The sequence below is a fragment of the Rutidosis leptorrhynchoides genome, chromosome 8 (genome assembly GCF_046630445.1).
Source record: "Rutidosis leptorrhynchoides isolate AG116_Rl617_1_P2 chromosome 8, CSIRO_AGI_Rlap_v1, whole genome shotgun sequence".
Lineage (NCBI taxonomy): Eukaryota > Viridiplantae > Streptophyta > Magnoliopsida > Asterales > Asteraceae > Rutidosis > Rutidosis leptorrhynchoides.
This window is the reverse complement of record NC_092340.1, coordinates 191,927,672-191,944,463: the sequence shown is the minus strand read 5'-3', so window position 1 is coordinate 191,944,463 and position 16,792 is coordinate 191,927,672.

Sequence of the window (16,792 nt, the reverse complement as noted above, 5' to 3'; positions counted from 1 at the left end):
AAAAGTTTTGCTTATCATTTTGTGTCAAAAATTACCTGCTTATCATTCTTAGAGAATCATTTGCTTATCATTCTTAGTCTAGACACGTTTTACTGCATTGACTGCATGAATAGTGTATAGACAAAATTCATATCTTAGCGTATCTGCTACTTCATATCTTAGCGTATCAATTACTGTAACTTTGCCTGACAACTTCCGTAGATTCCTCCGTAACTTATGGGATTTTAGTATTATATATGCATATGTAAATTATGTATTGCAGGGTAGTAATCTACATCCTATAATCTATTTCTTATCGAAAATCCTTCATCTGATCGTACGAGATGAATCCTGCAACCAGTTCGAGTCCCTCAGATTCCGATAGCTATTCCGATAGTTATTCCGACAGCTATTCCGACATAGATGTTCACCTAAGCTCCGAAAACAGCGTCATCGACATGAATCAACCAATCAGCCATTATCAATTCATCTGATGGGTTCGTAGTCGACTTAATTAATGAAAACGCGCAGAAGGCAATCCCTTCCACCAACCGAATTCACCTCTTGACAATGAACCTGAAGCGTTTACCGGCGAACCTGTTCGAGACACCATTTTCAGTCTCATTTCCAGGGTAACTCGACAAGATTATATTCTATCCACAATTCCGAACCTTATTCATCCGCTCATTCCGACCGACAATCATCCTGGAGTAATAAGTCAATGAACTTCGCGCTCGAATAATCAATTCGGAGAATATGGTGCAAAATGTACCAGCTTCAGCAACATCACCGGCACCAACAGTACCATCAATAACAGCACCAGTACCATCAACAATCCATGCTTCAATATCATCATCTGTACTTTGAGTATGATCTTCGTTCTACGTATCGTTCTACCTCATTTATCTTCGTTCGACATGACGAATATGTAATCTCTAAAGTTTTAGAGATTATTTATTCTAGTTCCAACCGAAAAGCAAATGAGTTTAATATCATATTAACTCATTAAATCCATGAATACATCTGAAGAAAATATATATGTATATATGTTTTCATAAAGATTGTAATTAAAAATTATCTTGTACAAACTGTTAATGGTGAAAATATTTTAACGGGTAGGTAATACCCGAGGAGTATTTAAATTTCAAATCAATAAGTTATATTGTACGTTCTTCGAATCTGTTTCAACAGTTATATACTATCCTACTTACATCCACCGATATACAAATCCGTTCACCACAGAATAACCATATTCATCCAATTTCATATTTGAATTTTGATTTATCAGAATCCAATAAGTGGCATAATGAAGAAAACATTTGACAAAATAAAATTTGTTAGAAACAAACAAATTAACTATGAGTAATTTTGTTAAGAATCCACGTTAAATGTTCCTAGCTAATTATTCCTAGCTAACTGATTACATTTTATTTATCGCAATTTAATTATCGCAATTTACATTCTATTAATTTTATTTATCGTCATTTAATTTCTGTTATTTATTTTTACGCTCTTTAAATATCGGGACACGTATACAAGGTTTTGACATATCATATCGACACATCTATATATATTATTTGGAATCACCATAGACACTCTATATGCAGTAATGATCGAGTTCTCTATAGAGGGTTGAGGTTGATTCTCAAATAATATATATACTTTGAGTTGTGATCGAGTCTGAGACGTGTACACGGGTCACGATATGAATTAATTAATTCGAATATTATATATTAAACTATGTATGAATTATTGGACTGTTAACTGTGGACTATCGACTGTGGACTGCCAACATTGGACAATTAAAATGAATTAAAATACTGATTATAACATATGAAACTAAACAATTCTTCAAGTTTGCCACTTGATTTCATCATAAACCTCATTTGTATCTTGACGATTACAATCCGCGTTCAAACCTTTCATTATTCTTGAAAACACCTCAATTGAGAGGATGAACCAACCGCACTTCATCTACGGAAGGAAAGATTTATGCATATAGTATTGCACTTGAAAAACTCTCGAAAACTGAGTAAACGTTTAACGCGTAGCTGTGCTAATTTCTTTAGTATTATTATTACCAAAATAACTCTGCAATCCCTTTCCAAAGTAGCCAATTTTGTCACAGCTCCAACAAATCAACTTCGATTTTTCACTCGGATTAGCTTATTATAACCCTGATATATAAGTTATCTTTTGATACCGGGAAACCGTTTATATCTCACCACATTACCAGTAAATTTACCAACAACTCCTTTGATCTTTGACTTTCCGAAAACTCACTATATTCAGTGAAACCCTATCATATACTCCTTTACATTCTATAACGAGAATTACTATACCAACTACCGGGAAGTAGCAATCAGTATCTTAAAAACTCGCAGCATGTCTACATCAACAATTATAAGTATACATATAATCCTTATCTCTTAGAATTATGATCTTCCACTCTGAAATTTTGAAAAGCACCCAGTCTACAAATCAATACTCCAAATTCTGAAAAAGCTGAATACAGCAGCAAAAACTGTACAAGCTGAATACAGGAGCAAAAACTGTACACGACCCCAACCGTCGAAGATATAAAGATAAAGAATAGTATGTTGGCAAAGCTCAGAAAAGTTGGAACTGGAAACCGGATTGAGCAAACCATGAAGGAGACTCTGAACAAATTATAAGGACTAAACTTGTACATAAAAGAATCCTGATGATTCTGTTTCTGATGAAATTTTTTAACGAATACCTTGCTCCTTAATCGCTCTAAATCATCGTGAATGAATTTCTTCATCACAATTTGATTCAGAAATTCCAAGATATTATCGTATCTTTCATTATTAATATCCTCAATATTTCTGAAGATACCTTCATAAATATTCTCGTCCAATATTAATTATCTCTCTGCGCTATCAGTGTTACATCATATAAGAAACTGTTAGTTTCTATATTCTGTAAATTTTCGAGCTTAAACTATGAATGATTTTGAAGTAGTGTTGGAGACTGATGCATGAGTTAGTATAATATAATGACACTTGATCAACGTGATTATATTACAATAAGTCATGCTGAGTTTCTAATGGGACGTGATGATTCACAGATCATAATGTCATCATGTGCCATGTTACATAACTCTTTCATTCTGCTTTACTACTGAACTTATCAAGAAAGTATATTCTTGATAATTCTATTCTCAGTGATTCTGGTAATTTGACAAAATCAAATCGTGCTAATACGTTCTTTCCTATTTAGAACATTAAGATCATTCGAAACTCCATACTTACGAATTCTGGACCATTACTCGCTTTACTAGAGGTTGAGAGGAGAATAAAAAGGCAAAGGGCTCCAAAATGTAAGAGAAGATATAAAGCTCAATCACAACCCGGAGGTTACAAACCGTGGATATTAATACGAATAACAATATAAAGACACGGTATAATTAGAAATAGTATCACCCTAAGGAAATAGTAGAAGTAAATAGATTCTTCTGGTGGAAGATTAAAAAGAAGCATGACAGATATGAAAGTCAGGAATATATCCAGAATTAAAACTGGATGAAGCATATTGACTGATGATTTGAAAGTATGAATTAAAATATAGAAAATGGGAGTGGTGAGAAGTAATGGAACGGAAGAGCTTAATTTATAATGGAAATATCAGACAGAGTAATCGAGGCGGATCACCGTATTTAATTTTAGAGATCTTAATTTTCCTTACTCGCCGAAGAATCAAATCTTATAGATTTCATAGATTTTATTTGAATCCCTTGAATTCCAGAATTCAACCAAGACAACGTCAAAAGATAAGATGCACCTTATTATCTAAATTCAACCCTAACTCTGTCAAAAGCTAAGAGAAATCTCGATCCTTTCATTTTATTATTTTGTGATAGCTTCACTCGTACGCTCCGCATAATCGAATCGTTTTATCTATCAATGATGATAAAACTCTATTTATCAACTCATATTCGTCATGAAAACATTTTTATTGTTAACCATGATAACCTCACTCAAATTTCGGGACGAAATTTTTTTAACGGGTAGGCACTGTGACGACCCGGGAATTTCCGACCAAATTTAAACTTAAATCTTTATATATTTCCGATACGATAAACAAAGTCTACAAGGTTGAGTCTTAAAAATTTTGAAACTATATTCATGTAAACATTTACCCTTCGAATGTGCCCGATGGTTCACGAACAATTGTTTGTAAATAAAATGTACATATATATATATATATATACACATATATACATATATAAATATATATGATTCTTATACATAATTAGTAATATATGTATGTTGTAATACATATATAAAATGAATAAATATTAAATATTGATTATGTGTTATTATATATTATTAAATATCACATAGTTAAAAATATGTAATTGTAATATATTGAATTGAAATTATAAGTTAAAATAAATGGAATAGTAGTATTATTATTATTCTCAATATTAATATCAAGTTAGTACTATAAATATAATATACGAATATGAAACGCGATATATATAAATTGTTACATATATCAGTAATAATATCAATAGTTATTAGAATTAATATAGTATTACGAATATTATCATTAATTATTATCATTTTTAAATATCATCATTATTAGTAATATTTTGAATAAATTATTATTATCATTCTTGTGATTTATTATTATTATTATTATTATATTTTTATGATTAGTATTATTTGATTATTTGATGTTGTTAATCATTATCACCACTAAGATTAGTATTATTTTTATTATTATTATTAGTATTCTTATTAAGATTAATAACAGTTACTAGTTTACCTATAGGTTTATATTATAAATTAATATAACAAAATTTAATATTATGGATATATATAAACAGATGCATAAATACAGTTATGAATATATACAGTTATATATATATACAAAATCATATACAGATAATTGCAATCCCAACTTTAAGTCATTGTCTTGATTTCGACACACAAATTACAAACTCAACCACCCATCGATTTTACATCTGTTTCTATCAAAATCGTACAGACAATAAACAAGGAGATGGTTTACATCCCTTTCCAATTGTATGTCCTTTTTCTGTGTTTCTGTTTACATGTGAATCACGGTCGACATTAGTATTATAAAACTGATCCTTTTATTGATAAACAGCGACTCAATTTTTCCATCACCATATTCAACCATTAATACTTTTCTCAATATATATAAAATATATACACACATATTACATGATATACAAGCACCTAGACATATTTACACAGAAGTTTAGAGATAGAAAACATCTTCTTTTCCTTCCTTAATATTTTCTGCCAAACCACCACCAAACCATGAATACAAGCTTATGATATCTTGTTCGAACCACAACTCAAGAGCCACCTTCGACCACCCTTCTTCTCCTCACAACCATTGGCTACCTTGAACCACTACACCCATCTTATTGTGTAACGACCCGGATTTTTCCAATCGTTTTATACTTATGAGATTAATATTTACATAAATTAAACCTTACCAACATGATAAGCAATCCAAATTGTTGAGACTTGTGTTTTTGAAAAGAGTTTTACACAACGTTTAACCGTCCAATTTGACCGATGATATCACGAACTATATAACATACGATAATTATACGTTTGTGTATATATATGTATTTATATATATTTAACATGATCTAAGGATGGTTTAACATCTCATTGTGTACTAATGACAATGAGTTATAAGTATATTTTGAAACTACTAACTTAAATTTTCAAAACGATAACTATACGTAACATTCTTTGATATATATACTTATAACCTATAATGCTTATACATGTATCGTATATATAATGTATTTAATCACTTTTTAAGGACTTAAATACATAAAACAATATAAGTATATTCACAAAAGATAGCTATATTTGAATTCTCATTCCGTTTCCTCAAGATTTCTATACGTATATCTAGGGTATATGTACACGTATCATACCCAGCTTCTATATGTATTTACTATTAGTATATACACATCAAATCAACATCCTAATCAATATTATTACTGCCCTATATATGAGGTAACTAGGATTTGTCAAGTAGCATGAATTATTAGTAAGAAAACAAAATTAGGAATCCTTTTCTTTCTTTATAAACTAAAAACGTTTTTATGAATGAACACCATTTCTTCACCCCATTTTCTCATACCTACACCCTCATTTCTCTCTCAAAATACTCCTAACTTCATACTTGATCATCTCCAAGAATTTTCCCCATCATTTAGCTTCAATCACAAGCCTTAAACACCATAAGAAAACTCTTTCAAGAACATATCAAAATAACCACCCATTTGAAAAAGTATACTTCCAACCTTTTGATCTAACTCCACCACTCTTTGATTCCAAGATTTTTTCTTATCTCTTACAGTAACTTTTTCCAAGTAACTTTAGGTAGTAACCTTGTTCATAATCTTGTTCGATTCATAATTATATAGCTATCTTATTTTATGTTGTAAAATTTTAACAACAAGAACATAGTTTGAATGATTTCAAACTTGTTTGCAAACTAAATAGATCCTTCTAACTTAACTTTTAAAACACTTCAAGACCTGTAATATATCATAATGATATGCTAACATAACAAGATATAACTTGGTTTTACAAAGAACACCTTAAAAACTGAATCTACGTCGTCGGAGTGCAACCGGTGGCTGTTTTGGGTTGAATAATTAAAAACTATCTTGAACTTTGAATTGGAAGTTCATGTTCTGGAAAAATGATATTTCTTATGAATATGTTAACACATAAAAATTTCATGGTTTAACTCAAAGTGTAAGTATTTTTAGAAAAATGATCATTAAATGTTGTTTTTATGATGGAAAATGATCACTTTCATAAGTTTTACCAAAGTTTGACCTATAACCTGTGATTTCGAATACAAACTAAGGTATTTTCAGTTCATATTCTTAAAATTTGACTCGATCCAAGGAAGTGGCAAGTTGAACCAACAAAAACGGAGTTGTAATGAAGAAACTACGATTAAAACAAGATTGGGTATCCGAAGCTAGTTTAGCTACGAAAATATTTGGAGATAAAGTAAATTAATCATATCTTTTCTAATTAATATGATATTTTATATATAATTACTTATGATTTGATTTTATATATTTCAGGACCACCCGTAAACAATACGAGAAGATTAATCATAAGACCTCATGATTGTACGCAACACGTCATTTGACAACACGGTACTTTATGTACGCAACACGTCATTTGACAACATGGTACCATGGGTCGAGATTAATTCTGATCAATACGAATACGATGGGGTCTATATTTATTTTATTGAGCAACTAATTGTCGACCACTAACATCGGACTGCTAACTACGGACTAAGAAAATATTAAAAGTATTATAAGTATATATATATATATATATATATATATATATATATATATATATATATATATATATATATATATATATATATATATATATATATATATATAACGATTACTTGAAAAGAAAATATGTTGATATTATATATATATATATATATATATATATATATATATATATATATATATATATATATATATATATATGGTTAGGTTCGTGATATCTATCGGAGACCAAGTCGAGTTAAATACCTTCAAGGCAAAAGTGAGTATATAGTCCCACTTTTAAACTCTAAATATTTCGGGATGAGAATACATGCATTTTATAATTTACGTTATGGACACAAGTGATAAAAAAATATATTCTACGTTGAGTTGTACCACTGGCATACTTCCCTGTAGCTTGGTAACTACTATTTACATGTGGTATTGTAAACGCGAATCCTATTGATAGATCTATCGGGCCTGACAACCCCAACCGAACTGGACGACCAGTATTCAACGGTTGCACAGTACTTCGTTTCGGTGACTACACTTGGTATAGTGTAGTGAGATTTCATAATAAAGGGAATATGCGACGTTGATTAAATGTTAAGTATGGTTATCAAGTGCTCAACCACTTAGAATATTTTTATTAAAACGTTTATGTATATGAAATCTTGTGGTCTATATTTATAACGCTGCTAGCATTAAACCTATATCTCATCAACTTTATGTTGACGTTTAAAGCATGTTTATTCTCAGGTTCCTAGAAGTCTTCCGCTGTTTGAATATATGTTAGAGAAACCATGTGCATGGAGTCATACATGTTTTATTTGAGGAAGCATTGCATTCACAAAATCATCACCGTGTATTTATTTTGACTGCATTGTCAACGGAAGTATTCTTGTAAACTGTTATTTATGGTGATTGTCTATATATAGAAATCATCAGATGTCGAAAACATTGAATTTTAAATATTCATTTATGGTATATCTTTTCAAAAGAATGCAATGTTTATAAAACGTATCATATAGAGGTCAAATGCCTCGCGATGTAATCATATGTTATTGTATTCGTCCCTATGCATTGGGTCAGGTCGTTTCATGTGGTATCAGAGCGGTGGTCTTAGCGAACCAGGTCTGCATTAGTGTGTCTAACTGATAAGTCGTTAGGTTGCATTAGTGAGTCTGGACTTCGACCGTGTCTGCATGTCAAAATTTTGCTTATCATTTTGTGTATAAAATCATCTACTTATCATCTGTAGGAAATTACCTGCTTATCATCTTAAGTCTAAACGCGTCTTACTACATTCATTGCATGAATGGTGTATAGACAAAATTCATATCTTAGCGTATTTGCTAATTCATATCTACACGTATCTGTTACTGTAAACTTTGTCTGACATATTTCGTAAATCCCTCCGTAATCTATGAGATCTTTTGTTCTATATATGTGGATATTCTATATAATTAGAATACCACCCGATAGCCGGAAAATCATTTCATATCGAAAAATCCTTTATTCAATCATACGAAATGGAACTCATCACTAGTTAAAGTCCCTCTGATTCCGATATGGAATACCACTCAAGCTCCGAAAGCAGTGTGACCGGAATGGATCAACCAATCAGTCATCATCTATTTTGGATGGATTGGGGATGAGTTCGTAGCCTCCTCAATCATTGGAGACAAGAAGAAGGTGATCCCTTCCATCCACCAAATTGCCCTCTTGACGATGAACCTGAAGCACTTACCGGCAAACCTGTACGAGAAACCATTTTCTCTCTCATTTCCAGAGTATCTCGTCACGATTATATACTACATCAAATTCTAGATTTTATTTATCCACTCGTCCGAACCGACAATCACCCCGGTGTAATAGAAGAAGTCAACGAGCTTCGCACTCGGGTAGTAGCTTTGGAGAATACGGTACGAAGGTTACAAACACCATCAGCAGCATCAACAGCATAACCAGTACCGTCAATAACATCAACATCGCAAGCCTCAATACCCTAAGCACCAGCAGCATCACCAGCATCAACGTTATCACCATCCTCAACATCAACAGGATCATTACCACCACCAACAATCACATCCGCATCACACGCCTCAATATCACCATCCGTACCTCAGATATCAACGTAACACGCACCATAGATACCAAGAAGTACCAACAACAACAAACGATGAAGTATTGATTCATAACTTCATCGGAGAAACATTCTATGGTGATTATGTAATCTTTAAAGACATAGAGATTACCTATTTATGCCTTAACCATAAATCAGATGAGTGGACAAAAATGATAAAAGGAAGAGTAGAAACCCCGACAAGAATGATGCGTAAGGTACAAGCTAGACTTGTTTTACCAACAGCCTCAGCAGTACCCTTAGCCTCACCAACACAGTCAGTGCTGTAAACATCGTTAGAATCGTCAGCAACTTTAACATCACAAGCTCCACCAGTTCAAGAATCACCGTGGACATCATCAATAACGCGTATATTGCATCAACGAGTTATGAAGTATTAACTCATTCTTCTGAAGAATTTATATAAATATTTTATATATATGAATTCGGAAACCAAAATAAATCTTTTCGTACTAAGCTATTAAGTATGAATTGAAAAAGGGTAGATACTACTCGTTTAAATTCATACTACAAATATGAAATGATGTACGTCCTTCGTCAGCAACTTAATCATCGTTAACTACAATCCCTGTTTCAATTCAATGAATTTCGTTTTATAATAAACCAAGTGTATTATTCAATAATATGTTTGATTTTACACTTTCATCTTCAATGTACTCGAAGCTTACTGGGAAACAACATTCATATCTTGCGAAGTTAGCAAGAGTTCAATGAGTATCAGCATGATTCACTAAGGAAATATATATAAGAATAAATAATGAAGTATTGATCCATAACTTCATTAATATTCTGTGAAGAATATGTGGTTCCTAATCGTTTTAGAGATTACTTATTCTAGCTCAAACCGAAAATCAAATGAGTCTAATATTATATTGACTTATTAAATTCATGATTATATCTGAAGAAGATATATATGTACATATATTTTCATAAAGATTGTAATAAAATTCTCTGGTACAAAACATTACTTGTAAAATTTTTTTTAACGGGTAGGTAATACCCGAGAGATATATAAATTCACAATTAATATGATTATATTCTTCGACTCTGATTCAACAATCATCAACTATACTCACTACCTTCACAATAATATACATTCTTTCATAGAAATCAAAACAACCATTCTCATCCAAATTTGATTATGACAAAAAGAAATCCAAGTCAAGACTTAACAGAAGACGTCACTCTTAGGACTCTTACATCTTTCAAAACTATACTTTGACTTCAAAACTATGCTAGAACATCATTCGATTCTTGGAACCCAGAAAAATATTTGTATCATTCAAAGTCCTAAAACATCATATGTATATTAACAATTACAATCTATGATCAAACCCTTCGAAATTCCTGAAGACACTTCAAATAATGGACAATCGAGATGATGATCCAACCACACAATACCCGCAGTCTTGCACCTAAAAAGCTCTCGAAACCAAGGACATAATTTAACATGTATCCGCGTTAAATGTTTTAGCATTTATTAGCAAAAATAACTTTGCGATTCCTTTTCAAAATAGCAAATTTTGTCACAGTTTCAGCAAGTCAACCTCGACATTCCATTTGAAGTAGCCTTATTATAACCTGTAATACATACGATTACCCTTTTGTTACCAGGGAACCTTTTATATTCCACGACATTATCAGCAGATGTACCAGTAACTCGTTACCCCTTTGGCGGAATCAACAATTGGTATTTTGAAATCTCGCAGCATTTCTATTTCGGCAGTTATATATATATATATATATATATATATATATATATACAACGTCTATCCCCAAGAATTACATATTTCAAATGTGAAGTTTCTGAAAAATGCTCCAGTCTACGAATTAGTGCTATTAAGTTTTGGAAAAGACTGATAAAGTGGTAAAGACAGTAGACAACAATTACGGTCAAAAGTTTGACAATAAAGAATAATAGATTGGAAAAGCTCGAACGAAAAATTTGGTACTGGAAAACGGATTGAGCAAAGTATAAAGGAGGTCGTGGACAAATCACAATGACGAAATCTACCTTCAAAGGATTCAAATGATTCAGTGTCTGCTGAAACCGTTAGTAAGAACCTTACTCCTTATTCTAAACCTTCACAGACTGATTTTCCGCGTCATTCCCTGATCTTAGATATTCTAAGATATCATCGTATTTTTTATTATAAATATCTCCGATATTCCTGAAGATATATTCCCAACTATCCTCATCAAAAATCATTTATCTCTTCACAATATTTGCGTTACAACATAAAAGAAACTGTGTTAGTTTCTAAATTCTGAAAAATTCGAGTTTAAAATATGAATGTTTTGAAGTAGTGTTGGAAACTGAAGCATGAATTAGTATAATATAATGACACTTGATCAACGTGATTATATTACAGTAATTCATGCTGAGTTTCTAAATGGAACATAATGATTCACAGATCATAACGTCATCATGTGCCATGTTACACAACTCTTACATTCTACCTAATCTCCAAACATATTAAGAACATATCTCCTTGATAATTCTATCTTTTCGGACATTCTGGTAACTTACCAAATCAAGATCGTGCAATTACTATTTCCTTCTTAGAACATTAACTATGTTTATTTCAAAATCCATACCTACGAATTCCGGACCATTATTCGCTTGACTCGAAGTCGGGAAGAGGAAACAGAAGTATGGAACTGTTGAATATAAAAGAAAATATAAAGCTCGACAACAACAAATAAATTACAAACCGTGTATATCAATACGTATTGCAACGTAAAGGCACGGGAGAATTAACAATACTATAACCCCAAGGTAATAGTAGAAATAAATAAAATCCTCCGGAGGTAGATGAAAAAGAAGAATGACAGAGATGAAAGTTAAGAGTATATCCAGGATCAGTACTGGATGAAGCATACTGATAAATGTTTTAAAGTATGAATTGAGGGAGGAAGAATAGAAGGTATGAGTTGTAAGGAAATGAAGGGAGGTGGATTTATAGTAAAAGATCCGGCAGAGCAATCAAAATAGATGATCGCATTTAAAGCGAATTCTAATTTCCTTGATTATCAAAGAATCAAATCTCATTATGAAGATTTTACTCCAAATCTCATGAACTTGGAAATCAATCCTATCTACCTCAAAAGATATGACGAATCTATACCTACTCATTTCACCCTTTGGTGATAGCCTCACTCGTACTCTTCACAAAAATCAAATTGCTTTATCAATATTACTTGATGATAATAAAACTCTAATTTCCAACTCGTATACGTCATGAAAACATACTTATTGTCAGCCATGACCATCCCATTCAAATTTCGAGACGAAATTTATTTAACGGGTAGGTACTGTAACGACCCGGATTTTTCCAATTGTTTTATACTTATGAGATTAATATTTACATAAATTAAACCTTACCAACATGATAAGTAATCCAAATTGTTGAGACTTGTGTTTTTGAAAAGAGTTTTACACAACGTTTGACCGTCCAATTTGATCGATGATATCACGAACTATATAACATACGATAATTATACGTTTGTGTATATATATGTATATATATATATTTAACATGATCTAAGGATGGTTTAACATCTCATTGTGTACTAATGACAATGAGTTATAAGTATATTTTGAAACTACTAACTTAAGTTTTCAAAACGATAACTATACGTAACATTCTTTGATATATATACTTATAACCTATAATGCTTATACATGTATTGTATATATAATGTATTTAATCACTTTTTAAGGACTTAAATACATAAAACAATATAAGTATATTCACAAAATATAGCTATATTTGAATTCTCATTCCATTTCCTCAAGATTTCTATACGTATATCTAGGGTATATGTACCCGTATCATATCCAGTTTCTATATGTATTTACTATTGGTATATACACATCAAATCAACATCCTAATCAATATTATTACTGCCCTAGATATGAGATAACTAGGATTTGTCAAGTAGCATGAATTATTAGTAAGAAAACAAAATTAGGAATCCTTTTCTTTCTTTATAAACTAAAAACGTTTTTATGAATGAACACCATTTCTTCACTCCATTTTCTCATACCTACACCCTCATTTCTCTCTCAAAATACTCCTAACTTCATACTTGATTATCTCCAAGAATTTTCCCCATCATTTAGCTTCAATTACAAGCCTTAAACACCATAAGAAAACTCTTTCAAGAACATATCAAAATAACCACCCATTTGAAAAAGTATACTTCCAACCTTTTGATCTAACTCCACCACTCTTTGATTCCAAGATTTTTTCTTATCTCTTACAGTAACTTTGTCCAAGTAACTTTAGGTAGTAACCTTGTTTATAATCTTGTTCGATTCATAATTATATAGCTATCTTATTTTATGTTGTAAAATTTTAACAACAAGAACATAGTTTGAATGATTTCAAACTTGTTTGCAAACTAAATAGATCCTTCTAACTTAACTTTTAAAACACTTCAAGACCTGTAATATATCATAATGATATGCTAACTTAACAAGTTATAACTTGGTTTTACAAAGAACACCTTAAAAACTGAATCTACGTCGTCGGAGTGCAACCGGTGGCTGTTTTGGGTTGAATAATTAAAAACTATCTTGAACTTTGAATTGGAAGTTCATGTTCTGGAAAAATTATATTTCTTATGAATATGTTAACACATAAAAATTTCATGGTTTAACTCAAAGTGTAAGTATTTTTAGAAAAATGATCATTAAATGTTATTTTTATGATGGAAAATGATCACTTTCATAAGTTTTACCAAAGTTTGACCTATAATTTCTGATTTCGAATACAAACTAAGGTATTTTCAGTTAATATTCTTAAAATTTGACTCGATCCAAGGAAGTGGCAAGTTGAACCAACAAAAACGGAGTTGTAATGAAGAAACTACGACTAAAACAAGATTGGGTATCCGAAGCTAGTTTAGCTACGAAAATATTTGGAGATAAAGTAAATTAATCATATATTTTCTAATTAATATGATATTTTATATATAATTACTTATGATTTGATTTTATATATTTCAGGACCACCCGTAAACAACACGAGAAGATTAATCATAAGACCTCATGATTGTACGCAACACGTCATTTGACAACACGGTACTTTATGTACGCAACACGTCATTTGACAACATGGTACCATGGGTCGAGATTAATTCTGATCAATACGAATACGATGGGGTCTTTATTTATTTTATTGAGCAACTAATTGTGGACCACTAACATCGGACTGCTAACTACGGACTAAGAAAATATTAAAAGTATTATAAGTATATATATATATATATATATATATATATATATATATATATATATATATATATATATATATATATATATTTATATATATGTAACGATTACTTGAAAAGAAAATATGTTGATATTATATATATATATATGGTTAGGTTCGTGATATCTATCGGAGACCAAGTCGAGTTAAATACCTTCAAGGCAAAAGTGAGTATATAGTCCCACTTTTAAACTCTAAATATTTCGGGATGAGAATACATGCATTTTATAATTTACGTTATGGACACAAGTGATAAAAAAATATATTCTACGTTGAGTTGTACCACTGGCATACTTCCCTGTAGCTTGGTAACTACTATTTACATGTGGTATTGTAAACGCGAATCCTGTTGATAGATCTATCGGTCCTGACAACCCCAACCGGACTGGACAACCAGTATTCAACGGTTGCACAGTACTTCGTTTCGGTGACTACACTTGGTACAGTGTAGTGAGATTTCATAATAAAGGGAATATGCGACGTTGATTAAATGTTAAGTATGGTTATCAAGTGCTCAACCATTTAGAATATTTTTATTAAAACGTTTATGTATATGAAATCTTGTGGTCTATATTTATAACGCTGCTAGCATTAAACCTATATCTCATCAACTTTATGTTAACGTTTAAAGCATGTTTATTCTCAGGTTCCTAGAAGTCTTCCGCTGTTTGAATATATGTTAGAGAAACCATGTGCATGGAGTCATACATGTTTTATTCAAGGAAGCATTGCATTCACAAAATCATCACCGTGTATTTATTTTGACTGCATTGTCAACGGAAGTATTCTTGTAAACTGTTATTTACGGTGATTGTCTATATGTAAAAATCATCAGATGTCGAAAACATTGAATTTTAAATATTCATTTATGGTATATCTTTTCAAAAGAATGCAATGTTTATAAAACATATCATATAGAGGTCAAATGCCTCGCGATGTAATCATATGTTATTGTATTCGTCCCTATGGATTGGGTCGGGTCGTTTCATATTGTGTCACCACCCTCGAGCCACTCTCTCTTTTCAACACCATCAACAAACCTATTAGTTACTGTTTCCTGCCTGCTGTCCAATCGAGACACAACCTTCAATTCATCACCCTTTTTCTGTTTCCATTTAAATCATAAACCAACCCACGACAAACTACAACTACTTTTGCTGTGTTGCCAACAATCTGCTGCAGCCTTTACTCATTTTCTGTTTAGATATCAAACTAATGTCACGCTGTATAGAGACATCAGGTATCAAATATATTCAAATATATATTTATATTATGGAGATCAAGTTATGAAATTATCGGGAAGAAAGGAGAACGCGTTTTCTTTATATACAATAAATAATAAAGACAATGAGTGGAGTTTCCTTGATGGCCGAAAATGAAGATTATAGGGGACATTCCTTTATTTTTTTTATATACAAGGTTAAAATGAATGATGATAAAGTGAGGTGAGCATGCTCGATTTTCTCTTTTCTTGGATCCAACCACCCCACTACCGAATTCCTTTCTTTCTTGTGAACGTGGCTGCTATACCTTTTTCCTACTTGTTGAAGACCTTAGATAATATATGATATTAATGGGAGGGGTCGCAAATGTCTACTACCACTTGTTATTTTTTTTTTTGTTAAAAGCCTAGTTTCTACAACTCAATAATTAATCATACGAGCCGTCAAAGAAACCAATCGAGTACAAGAGTACAAGTTGGGCCACTATTTCTTTTCCCTTTTGATGTCGTGTACTATGGTTATTGTGGGGGCTGCAAATGCATATTTTTGTCTAATGGGTCATAGATAATGATAAATAATATTAAGTTGATTATGATGTTGATAAAAGGTGGGGAATGAAATCGATGACTTGGAGTGCATATTCGGTTCACTTGTGGCCGACACACATTATGCAATTATTTCCATCGGTGGTTTTATTGGATCATACTAGCGGGCTTAAATTTAACAACATGGGCCATTTAATTTAAACATTTGGGCTCCTTGCAATGTGGGCAAATATACTTGGGCTTGTATTGAATGTCGTTGGTATGATGGTGATACGGGGTAATAA